The following is a 12091-nucleotide window of genomic DNA, read 5'->3' as shown; positions in this document are numbered from 1 at the left end:
TAACAGCAAAGTTCTGAATGCATCCACAGTTGATGTAGGGAGGGAACTGTGCAATTTACTCTAACTGTGGAGTGATTTGAAACAGCTTGCTCAGTACTTGAGTGCTCTTCCAGCAGAATGGCATGTTTCCTAAATAAGAAATCTTGTATCATCCTACAATATGCTTTTGGGATCTTCATTCTACCACACTCCAGGGTTTTAATATTTCTATTTGCATACCTCAGAAGACCTCAATATAAGGCTATGGAAGTTGAAGTGATTCATTTTACTCAGTTCCCTAGGGTTTTACAGAGGCCCTAAATATCTTCCTCTCCCGCACATTTGCTTTCGTGTAATATTTGATTTTCTGATACTTTCTTGTGTGTTTCAGACCAGCTGATGTGAAATTCTCTGCCTCCCCTGTCAGGGGAGACCCACCTTCTGGGATTTTATCTTAACCACAAATGATCTTCTGGGTTATTCAGAAACCTTTTGGTAAATACGCCCCTGACAGATATCTGCATAATTAGTGTCCCTCAGGAATATGATATTTTGTGGTTTAGGATAAATTATTAATTGATCCATGAAATATTCTAAAATCAAACTGGACTGTATTTTATGTCTAATGAGCTTCTCTGTTTTTAACTCCTTGCTTTATATTCACATAAAGTAATCACAACCCTGTTAATCAACGTTTGCTTCTAAGGTGATTGCACTCTTCAAAATTCATAGCACTAGTACTAAGAAGTATCCAGGTAGTTTTTGACTTGTACCCTGTACTGCAGGGCATATATAATTTGCTCATTTAATAATGATTTTAAAATGTTTAAAATCTAAACAAAACAACAAGTTCCTACTCTTGTATTCAGGTGTGATTTATCCCTCTTTCATGATGAGACAAGCGTAATAATTATATAAGCCCTTGGGCTAGTATACAGGAGTATTAAAGTGAATTATGACATGATCAGACTCTTAGGGAAAGCCACAGATATTTTGCAGAAATGGGGCCAAATTCTGCTCCCCTGTAACTGTCTGCAATACTACAGAAATCAGCAGTCACCTTCCTGCAAAATTTTCTCTTTGCAACCTAATGTAAACTTGAGATTTTAGTGTTGTCATACTTGTGCACTCTGCTGCCAAGATAAGAACACTGAAAGAAGGTGATAATTGTTCAGTCTTACATTGCAAGTGCACCCCTAACACTTTGTGAAACAACGGGAACAAACCAAGAGATAACTCAAATACACAGATTTAAAATATGTGTGGTTTCTGGATCCAAAGCATAAAGGGGGAAAGTTGAAGAATCCTACAGCTACAATAGTTTGACCACAGATCAGAGAAGTCAATGGGAGTCTTTCCATTTTTCTTTCAATGAGATTTAGATCTGATCCCTTTGGGGAATCATAATGATGTTTGTTTCCATTAGAGATCTACAGTTGATTTGCTAAATTATAGTACCATCATGAGAAAAAGATTACACACAGAGTCACAGCCCAGCTGAGTTTCACATGTAAGAAACTTCATGTAAGTTACTGCTGCATTAAGTTACTGCCTAAGTCTAAAGGGAATTGCATTTGACAGGGAAAACATTCATATTTTTAGGTACAGTCACTAAATTCTTTTCTTTCTGTGGTGGTTAAGTCTATTGCATTCAGAAATGAGCAGTCTCCCTTTTAAAGACTGATCCTTGTTGACCTCTCTCTATATCTTCCCCTGGCCATAGAGCATGTCTTAAGGGGAGGGAAAAACATAGTATTTTTTATTTCAAAACAGTTAGCTTCTATTGCAGATTGGCTAGGTGTACTAGTTGTGAGTAACTCATTTTGAGGTAAAAGTTGTTTGTTGTCTCCATGGATTTCTTAATTCAGTGACTAGTTTTGGTTTTGTTTGGTTTTTTGTTGGGGTTTTTTTATTCCTTATAGAGAGGAAAAAACATTAGTGCAAAGGTAATAATTTTTTTACAGTCATAGGCTAGACTGATTTATGGCTTTCATTGTCTGAGTATTATATACAAACAATATCCTACTTCAGGAGGAAGCACAGCTTTTGTGAGGACCTCTATATTTAAAAAAGAATAAACACGTTGTTAATTACACAGAAAATTAGAAAGGAGCCTCTGACAATACATCAGATTCTGTTCTTTCCCTTTTGAAAAAATGAAGTAATTCACACACTTTCATGAAGAACTAGAAATTTAGAATTTTCAACCATTTCTACTCATTATAAACACAACTTGGTTTTGGTGGGTGGAATTCTCACTAGGCTCTAAGCTGGTTGACATGTTTTGATAACTGAAAACCAAAGTCAAAATCTCAGCAATATGAGACCAAGCACATTTGTTTGTTTTTCCAAATGATCCTACAGAAATTCTCTTCCCAAATTAAGGAAATTCCAATATACACTGATCAGTTTCACATGTCCCTAATTTTGAGGGATAGAATTAATTTAGATTCTAAATTACTAAGCTCCCCCTATATTTAATATTCAGCCATTATTGTATTTACTAACAGCTTGGAAAGGGGACATAACAAAATTAAGTCTAAAAGGAAAATTACAGCGAAGGGGTAGAGAAGTGGGTTTTTTATCTGTCTGTTCTCTGAAGTCTCCAGCTGGTGACTAGATGCCTACAGACAAAGACTTTTTTTAATCAAGGAATTAGAGAACTCTGTAGTTGCAATGACATTGACTGAATCATACATTAGATCACACCAGACTGTCTAACAAAATCTTGAGTTGGTAGAATATACATTGCTCTGAATATGGTTAACAGTATTTTCCTAAAGCCAAAGATCAGATCTTCCTAAATCAGTTATTTCAGTGAGGAGTTCAGAGGACTTACATGTTGTTTATGAAAGACCTAAATGTCAGAACTGACCAAGGACAGTGTGACAAAAGACACTGGCTGAAATTCTGACTGCACTGGGCCCAGGAGGGAATTTAAGTTCTTTGGGGCTATGTTACCACCCAGTGTGTCAGTGGGAAAATTGTTTAAAACAAGATAAAATCATATAAGATCCTTAAATTCAGGAAGCAAAATGGAAAAGATATTCCAGTCCCCAGATATCCCAGTCACCTCTCCTCAACCAATCCCTCTTGCTCTAAACCAATGATAGAGGTCAAATGGAGAGTGATAACAGATTTACTGGTTTGTCTCAGCACAAGATGCATGTGAAGCAAGTCTCAGCAGAAGATGTGTAAGGCAGGAAGGTTTTTTCACTTCTAATAAATAAAATGGGTAACAAAGGAAGTGAGAAATTGCATAGAGTGGACAAAACAGGTTTCATCAGTGGGTTCACATCACAGAAGGGTTGAGATTGAAAGGACCTCTGGAGGTCCAGCCCACCTGCTCAAGCACAGTCATCTAAACCAGGTTGCTCAGGACTATGCCCAGATGGTTTTGTGTCACAGAAACATCCAAGGACAGGTTCCAGTCAGCACCATGAAAATTCAATGGTGATGCCATCAGATCTTTCTCGTAGGTGCAAACTCTTCTCCAGCTTTCTCGGGACTGCTGTTTCTCATTTACCCATGTAACTTCCAGCAGAAATAGCTTGACAGGCAGATAGCTAATCAACCCACGGCCATTATGAGAGCCAGGGCAGAGCATAATTCTGATTACAGGAAGCAGGAGGAAGGGGGAGAACTTTTGGAGTGTTTTATTGTCATTTAAGTAGGCATCTAAGATATGAGAAGCCAGCAGTTGTAATAGAGGTTTTGAGGAGTTTCCATGCAATTGCAAATCTGTATTTCTCCATCCTATCACAGTCTGGGAGAAGGGCAGCCAGAGGTAAGTGGCAGAACCAGGGAGGAGGAAGAGAGCTGTTAGCTGGCTCTGGTTAGTCTCTCCCTCTTATCAGATCATAACTCCACAGTAGCAGTTTCCACAGCAAACTCCTTGTAGCCCTCCCAGATTAACTTTCAAGCCTGACTCCCTAGAGATGGAAAATTATAGATACAGAGAGAGCAGCAAGCAAGGCAGAGGAGCAGTTCTTTTCTGACTGCAGTGAATGGTGTGGGATCCCTCCATCCCATAGCTTGGTTTCATTTTTGTATAAGCTCCTCACATTCACAGATTAGATGGAGTATGTTAATTTGTTATTAGGAAAATCCTGGCAAGGATCAAGACCATGCTGTGAATTTGATCAGATTTGGGCACCTGTCTATTTTTGAGTTGGGTGTGTACTTCAAATTTCTATAAAATCAATCCCCACTCAACTATTTCATACTGGTAGACATCCCAAAGAATGTCACTGAAGGAACTGAAGTAATTTGGGATACTGCTTGACATAACAGAACACAATTGGTCTGCTGAGATTATTCCAGCTTTATATTCACTTATGAAACTACAACAGAAATCTGACCACTGGCAAGATTTGAAATATTATTTTAATTTTTTTTTCCTGCTTGTCAACCAGCTTTTCCAGCATTTTAGATTATATTTCCTGTTTTTATCCATCTGGGGTACAATTGGTGTTTTTTTCCTCACAGTTCCCAGTGCAGAAGAAAGAAAATGGGCATCAGTTTAGATTGTCTGTGCCAGGAAATATATAATAATGGTATCATTCTTAAGAAAACTCTGCAGCAGCAGGCTCAGACAGCTACAAAGTAGAGCACATGCATGGATTTGTCATTCTACTTTACTCTTAAACAACATTGGCTTCTTTGTCAATTGTGAAGAAACAGGGGGAAAGCCCCTTGGAGGTGAGCCACACTTTTATTTGTTCCTGAGCTCTGATAGCAATGTTGGCTGCAACACAATCCTTTTTTTAGAAAGGAGAGGTGAGCATCTGTGCGACTCGTTCAGAAAAGTCAACAGATATGTTTGACAAATGCATATTCTTGACACAAGTTGACTTGCAACATCCAAGGACAGGATGTATGTGACCGTGTAAATCTGATGTTCATGACAGATCATGAGCACTGCTACCTGTCCCCTCCAGCTCCACTTCTGCTATGAAGAAGCCATCAAGTGTGGGAGTGATGCAAGGGCCAGAGATGCCCTACTGCACTACTGATACAGAGTGAAGCAAACCTTAGGGATTAGGTGGGCAGAAACATCCTTTCTGCTCTTCTGCATCAATGCCCACAACTATGTTTCTATTTAAGTTAGTGATTTAGTAAGACTGCTTCTATCATCAGCTTTAGCTGAGTGTGGCAGGTGTTGCTGACAGGGGACATATCTGACTTTACCTCCTTTGTTTTCGCTACACTCAGGGTATGAAGAGTTTCAGCTCTACTTTTATTTTGCATCCCAGCAGATAGTAGATCTGTGAATCTAAAGTCCTACCAGTTCCTACCATGTTTGTTTCCAGTGTGCCAGTGGAAAGCAGATGCCTTAAAAGATCCCATTATTCAGTCTTGTAGATGATTCATTACTTTTGCCTTCACCAAATACTTGGGAGATACCATAAAAATATTTGTTTCTAATAGGAGAGAGAAATATAATTTTGTGCATTCCTCACACTTACCAGTAGCAGACTGGGCCATCCCAGGGGGTAAGCTGTGCTCTGACAAGTTTGTGATATGGGCTGGAGTCTCAGAAACATGTCCCATGGGTCTTCATAGGAGGGTGTAAGTCTTGACACAGGAGCCCAAGAACAGCATCTCAGAAACTACTTACACTGACACATACACCCAACTTACCTAACTGCTTCACTAGTGGGATGGCAGCATTTTTAATGCCTTCTAGCAAGCACCTTTTAAGAGATTTGGTAACCCAATATGAATTCTAAAATGTGCAAACACATCTATGTCAACCCCAAGTGAGACAGTGCCTCTGAACTACTCCAATAAAACACCAGCAACCTGTATGATTTTTATATTGCCTTCAGATAATCACTGCCTTGTAATAACTACCTTGCTGGTCAAGTTGATGTAGCTGCAGCTCATGGACCATGGAAATTAATACTGGTAACATGGTTGCTGTAAGTCTGGATGGCAAAACACATTTCCCTTAAGAATGTCACAAGTGGTGGATGAAATCTTAGTTGAGTGATGCACTCCCAGACACATTAGCACACACTTTGCCCAAAATAGAACTACGTCATTTTACAGACAGTCTCTGCAAGTGAAGGAAAACTCCCTCCTTCCTTTTTGGTGGATTAAGAAAGCTTGGAATTTTCCCAGTCTCTCACTTTTTAGAAATTCAGTTCCTATGAAGAGGTAGCACTGAACATCTACTTCCAGACCTCCTGGATAAGGGGAGATTTCTGTGCAGTGCTGAATCCCAGCAACAAAAGATGATTTACAAAATAAATGCACACAAAGCTCAGAGGACATGTGAGGAAGCAGACTGCCTCTTTTGCTTTTGCTTATTCATCACGTATGTCCTCAGCAAGAGTGCCCAGAGCTACCAGGGAACATTGTAAAGCAGCTGAGGTCAGTTGCCAGCATTTAAGCATAATTCAGGTCATCCCATACTAAAAAAGAGTCCAAGACAAACTATATCAAGTGTTTCCTCTTCCCCTTGCCCAGCCTGTCCTGGACCCCCACAACAACATGCCAGTGGAACGTGCTCCTGGATAACCTCTCCAGGAAATGCTGTGGTGCACCAAAGCTCCCTCCCATCAGCTTCACAGCTACTTCTGGACTCCATTTAATAGAGTAAAATAAATAATCACGATCAAGAATTAATAACTAACTAATTGAGGTTTAGGAAGACCATAAAAATCATCACAGAGCTAAGGAGCTTTCCATAACTTAGGTTTGAAAAAAAATTGACACATGAATAATATTTAGCTTCTAATCCTCCCCTATCCCTTGCTCAGTCTCAGTGAAAGAAACATACCGTTCTGTCTCCTTTCAGATTTTGTAGTTTTTCTCATCAGTCTTGTATTTTTCCTCGAGCAAGTCCAGCTCTGTTCCCATTCAGCCTCAGGGCTGGGATCCTGGAAAATATCTTCTGAATCTTCAAGAACTATTTGTTTCTCTCATCACAGTTTTTATTTCTCTCTTCCCTTAGGAAACAAAAATCATTAAAGATTAAGAAGAGTTTAATTCAAATATAGCTCCTATACAGCGTTTCCCCCAGAATTCTCTCCCCATCTCCACTTCCTTTTTCTCAGTATATTTTATTTTCACCAGCTGGACTATCCTCTCAACAAAAACTTTTCAACTCTGCAACTCTATCCAAGTTATTCTACATTTTCAGGGAGACTTAAGATCCCAGTTTTGTACCTCTTTATCATTTAATCAGTAAAAGCTGCAGTTTACAGGTTCTGTGGTCCTTAAAGCATTCCTTAATAACAAGTATTTATGCTTGTCACAGAAATGTAACTTTAGGATTATACAAGAATAAAACTTTTGTCTTTTCTTCCAGGTGTCCGTATGTCTGCAGTGGGGAATCTGGCCAGCTCACAGAAACTGTCTCTCCTCCAAGAACTGCATATTGAGGCAAATTCCCAGCTTATTAAAAAATAGTTCTGTTATTTTGCCATCTTGTTTGTTCTACAGTTACACTGTATTTTCCCTTTTCTATTTTATTTTGCCTCTGGCTTTTGGGGAAAAAAGAAAAAGAAGGAAATGGAAAAGAAAAAAAAACAAACCCCAAGAAAGTCTTAAATGTTTCTTTATTTTGGGCTTCTCAGTGTCACAGAAAAAGCCAGTGTCACTTCCAAACTTCTGCAGGAATTGATAGGAACATCCCAGTATTTGGATGCTATTTGTCCTGTGAAGAGTTGTTTGTGTGAAGAAGCTCATAGGAGCTTCCAAAAAAAACCTAAAAACCTTGAAGTACGTTATAAAGCTTCTCTTCAGCTTCTGACAGAAGTGCCTTAACTTCACTGTTGTTTAACTCTTTTCCAAAGTAAATGAAATCAAAACTGGAATGGCTAAAACTTGAGTAACACTGCCCCAGAGTTTAATGTGGTCCAAGGACTCATTTTCAAAATCTGGGTTAGTTGTTTTAGATTAGTTCTCCTGAGTGATTCCTGAGACAACTTTTCAATTCAGTAGCTTTGGTTTTTTGTCTTTTTTGCTTGTGTTTTTCTTTTGTTTTCTTTTTTTTTTTTTTTTAAATGTTTGTCTCAGCTTATGGTTTCAAGGATGCTTTTCTAGATTTTTGAAGGTAAAATCCACTTTACATTGAGATCTGGGAAATCTGTCCTTCAAAATGAAAAATATAATGACCTGTAGCTTAGTTCATGAAGATACTGAGCTGACCTTGGCAACTTATGTATTTTTAATTATACTCCATCTTTTATTATTATTTTGAAGGAAAGGATTAACATTCAGAAAGCAGAATACCTTACATGCTTTCTCCTTTGCATGCTGCAAAAAGATTTCAACATTTTTTTTCCCTACATGCACTTGTAAAAAAATTGGAAAAGACACTGTAAAATATGATCATGAATCACCAAAATGGCACCCACCCTGCTCCAACACAGCAGACAGTTGTGTGTGGCTATCTGCAACTTCACTTAATTGAATTTTGCAATGCAGTTTCACAATGCCACTTTCTACCCCTTCGTTTTTAAGAATCTGCTTGCTTACTGTTTAAAAAAATCCCAGTCAGGTTTCTGAGAGGAGACTTTCAGTTCTGCCCATTCCTGGCTTTTCATAATCTTTCACTGTACTGCATCTCCTCCCTGCCCCAGGCTAAGCTATCTGCACAGCTCATCCAGGGATGTTGTTTGAGGAAGGGAGTTACACCTCCCAGTCATAACACATTCTTCTCCTTTTACATCATGCAGAGAACCAACAGCCCTACTCAGTCACTGACAGCCTTTGGTGTCTCCATTGCACAAGGGTTGTGGTTTTAGCATGGCCTCCATGGATTTCCTGCTCTGCCATAGCAGAGCCACACAGCCTCTTGTCCTCCAGCAGCAGAACGTGCTGTTTGGGAAAACTTTTCAACCCTCCTAGCATGATGTGGAGCTGAATGGTGGGAATGGGCTCGTTAGGGTATAATGGCTTGAGTGGACACTCAGTGCAGGGCTGGGAGTGTTTATGGAAGGATGAAAAAATAAAAAAAAAAAAAAAAAAAAGGTTTTTACTGAGAGGTATGATGTCACCTAAATCAAAGCCTATTTCTGGAACTAAGCTGTGAAACCCATGATACATTTTGTCACATAAATGTTGCCAAGTAAAACTGATAATATATAATTGTTAATATGGTCACAGCCAACTGTTTTTCAGATAAGGAGTTGAACTCTTCTATGCAATATAGTATTTGTGGAACGTAGCACCTAGTTAGTTCCATGCTTTCATTGGCTCTGGGATTATTTCCTATCATATTTAAATAAAAAGACTAGATTATTGGGTACCATAAGAACAATGGATTGCTTAATGGTCTTGAGGCATTTATCTTAAGTCAATACAAAAGTTTGGAGTTCCTAAGCCTATGTCAAGGGCAGAGAAACAAGGGCTGCATTCAGTGAAATAGTAATTTGTTTATTTTTTAATGCGCTTTCAAGTACCCCATTTTGAGGACTCAGATATACTTGGATGATTCAGTTAAATGCAGATTAGTTTTCCAAAAAATAGTGTCTGTCTGAGGAACAAAATCTGATAGAAAATATTAAAGGTTATTATGTACAATTTGTTCTAGATAAGAGTAATGATCAAACAACTTCCTCATCTCTTTGCCATAGTGCAAATTCCCCTGTGACAGAGGTCTATTTTGTATAGCAACCTTATTAGGAACTTTGTTCCTAAGAGCTCAACAGGGCTCCATAACATAATTATAGCATTATTAGGGGTAAGCAATACCAGAGAAGAAGAGATACTCTAGAAGTGTAGATATGGAAAGGAAAGGATACGTTCATATTTGAAATAGAGAGAGAGTGTAGCTGAGAGACGCAGGAAAACTGCTGAAAGGAGCTCAGGATGTGGAGGCAAAGAGTATATGCCAGGACTCAGGGTGTGCAGGGAACAAGTGGGGGACTGAGGGGTGAATCCTGGCTTCAAAAAGCAAATGGAGCATCTCTACCACCTGCAAAATGCAGAAAGACCAGAATTTAGAAGATATTTAGGTGGCCACTTAAGACTTTCAAACTGCCAGAAATCTCCCTGGATCTTAGACTCCTCTATGCCCCTTCAAGGCTCACAATGTCCTTTTTTCCATCTTTAAAGACACTTTTAATGTTTTAAAATCTTAGAGTGCTCCATATTTAAAACTTGCTTTCTAACCCTTAGTTTCTGAAATTTCTGATTAAAATGGAATACAGTTGAATTTTTTTTCCAGATCTGAAGCATTTGCTGCTTATTGGCAACCATTCCCAATTTACTCCACTGGAGAGAGAAACACAGGTCTCCGGTGGTGTCACAGTTTTAACCAGTATCTGGGTGACAGCTGCTCTCTTATCCCCTCACTATCATCCAGGGGAAGATAAGAAGAGGGATAAGCAAGAGGGACTTTAAGGTTGGAAAAAAGCTCAACATAGCCTAGGCTTAATGAAGTAGTAATAATGATGGTGAATTACAAATATATATAAATATGTAAACATGCACCTCACACTCCTCAGTTGGTAGTTGCTTCCTGACCACAGAGGTCCCACACTGGACTTGGCAGGAGGTGCCTGAGTCCAGGGGTGACAGCTCACCACAGCCCAGGAGCCGCCAAGCCAGTCCTACTTGGGAAGGCCAGAGCAGCCTTGTCTTGTTTAACCATGTTCTCCAGTGAGGAAACAGGATGCAGGATCAGCAGAAGGAGCACTAACTAACTAGCCAACTAACCAATTAACTAACTAACTAACTAACCAACCCAACCCACCCAGCGCAGAGGTCCACAGGGGGCGGGCGCTCTGAGGCGCCATTTCACAATCTCTGAGGTGCTGCCGGCAGGAGCGTTGTGATTGGTCCATTCGGGTCACCTGACCCAGCCCCTACGCCCCACAGCCTCAGCTGCCCCAGCGCCTGCGGAGTCCCAGGGGCTCTCAGGTCACTGTAACCATGGGTGGGTTTGATTCTGCTCCTTTCAAACCAGGGCAGGTGGAACGTTCCCTCAGACACAGAATGTTACCTGTTCGCTGCCAATTCTTCCCTCTCCCAGGATGAGAATGGAGTGACTGATTTTGGCCACAAACACGTCCCATAACACGCAACCTCCCTGCTGCGGAACACGATCTGAATGGTGTCATCAGTGGGCTCCATCAGACCACGTTGTGTGGAGCCAAGGAAAGCACACCCAGGAAAGAACCACACAGAACTCCTTAACCCCAGTCCTTCCCCTCAGCCTGTCTCTTCACTGTGCCCAGCAATCGTGCAGGAGGCCTTGTCTCCCTTCCCCTGCTTAACAAACAATTTCAAACCATTTTACTGAACTAGCAGATAAGCTTGGACTCAGTTGTCCAGTGATTCCCTGCTTTGAGCCAGAGCTTTGAGTTATTTTTCTACTCTATGCCGATTTATCTTTTGCTCTCTCGAGTAGCAGTTTCCTAAATAATGGGCCAGGGGCTGAATGGGAGTATGGGAGTGGGTTGCCAGAAGACATTTATATATAGAGATTTTCCTTACTCAAGACAGAACATGAATTCCAGAGGATTCAGAGCTGCTGCCAACTCAGCATCAGCTCAATCCTAACCTTTCCTGCACATGGAGCAGCCAATGAGCAGCTCAAACCAGACGCAGTCTTGCCTGCCAAAGCTTGGATTTCTGTGTACTTGGTTCCCATGTTACTGAATTGACAAAGGTCAAATTACATCCCTTGCTTTAGCAGACACCTTTCCATTGGCACAGTGTCAAGTCTCACAGCCAAGCTCATCAATCTCACCAACCTGGGGTCTTGGGTCTCCCATCTCCTCTTAGCTGGATGCCTTCAAGTTTACAAGGCTGGCTGCAGACCTTCAAGTGCTAAGCCCAAATGCAATGCTCATCACAAAGACTTGGGTAGCATTTAGGTCAGATGAAGGCAGACTTTACTAGACAGAGAAGGAGGGTATGGTCATTTGGACATTATGAACTGAACAGCTTTGGCTGGATAGAACACAACTAACGTTGCAAAGCAGAGATGGAAAACTTGCGTTTATACCCTGATTATGAACAGCTCCTGCCAGTTGTGGGACTGAGAACATCTGTGGAAACAGGTGGTTGTTTGCTTCAATGTTCACAGGAGGACTCTTTTCCCTACAAGAACCTTGGTTTGCAGTGAAAAGGCTATTTGTACATAAATAAC

General features: G+C 40.3%; 1 long non-coding RNA gene across 1 annotated transcript; it reads right to left on the bottom strand.

Annotated features, from left to right (window-relative positions):
• Positions 1-6660: 6660 nt before the first annotated feature.
• Positions 6661-10726, bottom strand: LOC139804027 (uncharacterized). The gene is made up of 2 exons (XR_011729254.1): positions 10429-10726; positions 6661-6935 (listed from the first exon to the last, which is right to left on the bottom strand). It is a non-coding gene; the product is annotated as an uncharacterized lncRNA (long non-coding RNA).
• Between the last annotated feature and the right edge of the window lie 1365 nt (positions 10727-12091).

This window comes from Heliangelus exortis, chromosome 17 (assembly GCF_036169615.1).
Source record: "Heliangelus exortis chromosome 17, bHelExo1.hap1, whole genome shotgun sequence".
Taxonomy (NCBI): domain Eukaryota; kingdom Metazoa; phylum Chordata; class Aves; order Apodiformes; family Trochilidae; genus Heliangelus; species Heliangelus exortis.
The sequence above is the reverse complement of the archived record's forward strand: the minus strand, read 5'-3'. Positions and strand labels throughout refer to the sequence as shown.